This window comes from Amblyraja radiata, chromosome 10 (assembly GCF_010909765.2).
Source record: "Amblyraja radiata isolate CabotCenter1 chromosome 10, sAmbRad1.1.pri, whole genome shotgun sequence".
NCBI classification, from domain to species: domain Eukaryota; kingdom Metazoa; phylum Chordata; class Chondrichthyes; order Rajiformes; family Rajidae; genus Amblyraja; species Amblyraja radiata.
This window is the reverse complement of record NC_045965.1, coordinates 61,596,168-61,598,599: the sequence shown is the minus strand read 5'-3', so window position 1 is coordinate 61,598,599 and position 2,432 is coordinate 61,596,168.

Genomic DNA, 2,432 nt, shown 5'->3' with positions numbered 1-2,432 from the left:
TAATAATAACTACGAGAATAAATAATGGAGAACATGATTCACATTCTGAGACAAAGTGCTGGAGTAACTCAGCAGGTCAGGCAGCATCTTTGGAGGAGATAGATATGGAACGTTTTGGATTGGGACTCTTCTTCGGACTCATCCCTGGAACCTATCCCCGCTTTCCAGAGATGCTGTCAGTCCCGCTGGGTTACTCCAGCAATTTGTGCCCTTTTTTTAAAAACCAGCCTCTGCAGTTCCTTTCTCCGCCAATCTTGATACTACCCAAGTTCAAAGTACAACTGACCAATCAGACCAAGCCGTTTACATTTGGATATAGTTTAACATTTGCAAGAAGTTAAACTGAATATCAAAATTCAGGTATTTTCTCATGGACTCAAGAGTTTCCTGATTTTCTTTTGTTGGTCGAGCTAGGCAACTTTCAACTGGATCCATGACAACTTTGCAAGGTGTAGGAAGGAACTGTAGATGCTGGTTTACGCAGAGGATAGACACAAAATGCTGGAGTAACTCAGTGGGACAGGCAGCATCTCTGGGTAGAAAGAAAGGGTGACGTTTCGGTTCGAGACCCTTCTCCCTGGACCCAAAACGTCACCCAATTCCTTCTCTCCCAAGATGCTGCCTGTCCCGCTGAGTTACTCCAAAATGTTGTGCCTATCCTCGGCGTAAACCAGCATCTACTGTTCTTTCCTATACATGCAAGGAGTCACTTCAGCCTGCAGTGCAGATTGAAGTCTGAAGAAGGGTCTTGACACGAAACGTCACCCATTCCTTCTCTTCAGAGATGCTGCCTGTCCTGTTGAGTCACTCCAGCATTTTGTGACGGCTTTACAATGTTTGTTTTCTGAGCTTTAAGAAATTTCCTCATTCCAGCTGTCTCATAAACAGCTGGGTTTGGCTGGATAAATGTTTAACACCCGAGTTTCGTATTGCACAACAGCCTCCTCCAGTTGTTTGGCTTTGGCTTTGGCTTGGAGCTGCATCAGTTCTGTTGCTGTTATTACTGCTCTCTCTTCCAAAGCTGTTAGCGAGGCCTGTGAATGACAACATCATCACATCATTTTCGGGTTTCTGTATTCTCACAGCCACTGTGACAGGCTAGTGACTGAATTAAAAATATAGTGGAGACCTCTATTCAAATCCAGAGATGCAGCCTGACCCGCTGAGCTACTCCAGAACTTTGTGTCTACCTTTTTGGTTTAGTTTAGAAATGCAATCCGGAAACAGGCCCTTTGGCCCACCGAGTCCACACAGACCAGCGATCCCCGCGCACTAACACTATCCCACACACACTAGGGACAATTTACATTTATACCTAGGCAACGGGTGTCGAGGGTTATGGGGAGAAGGCAGGAAAATGAGATTAGGAGGCAGAGATCAGTCATGATTGAATGGCGGAGTGGACTCAATGAGCCGAATGGCCTCATTCTACACCTGTAACTTGTGAACTTGAGAATTAACCTTCAAACCTGTCTTTGGAGTGTGGGAGGAAACCGAAGATCTCGGAGAAAACCTAAGCGGTCACGGGGAGATGGTAAAACTCCGTAGAGACAAGCACCAGTTGTTGGGATCAAACCCGGATTTCAGGCGCTGCAGGCGCTGTAAGGCAGCAACTCTACTGCTGCGCCACCTCTGACACATATTCCTGACTTCATGTTGAGGATCATTTCATTGCGGGGGAGAAAGCCACATACAGTTCTCTGCAGTGTAAAATGTTCTGGCTAAGAGAACAGTAAATCGGTGGCTCCTCTGGAGTGGACAAAAGTAATGCAATTTAAAATAATGTGGGAAACAAAGCCATGGATGAAGAATTGACTTGACCTCGGCTTTCTGAATATCACCAGGAAACAAGAGCCAAATTCCTACAGATTGACATTAAATGCCAATGAAAACCATCTACTAAAACTGTAAAGGTCTCAACTGAAGACGAAAGAAACTATAGAAGTTTATCGGACATAATAAGGGGCGGCACGATGGCGCAGCGGTAGAGTTGCTGCCTTACAGCGCCACAGACCCGGGTTCGATCCTGACCATGGGTGCTGTCTGCACGGAGTTTGTACGTTCTCCACGTGACTGCGTGAGTTTCCTCCGGGTGCTCCGGTTTCCTCCCGCACTCCAAAGACTAATTGGCTTCGGTAAAATTGTAAATTGTCCATTGTACGTGAAGGATAGCGTTAGTGTATGGGGGATCGCTGGTCGGTGGGCCGAACTGTATCTTTAAATGCAACTAAAAGTATTTATCCCAGTGGTAAGGGAAGCTAAAAGTTAGAGAATCTCATATCACAGAAAAGAGCTCCTTCAGCCCATCTTATTCATGGTGTTTATGATGCCAATCCCATGTACCCGCATGAGACCCATAAACCTCTACTTCTTTCCTCGTGGGAGACATGGGTGCACACTGGGGTGGAGGGGGCATAGGGACGAGAGAGGGG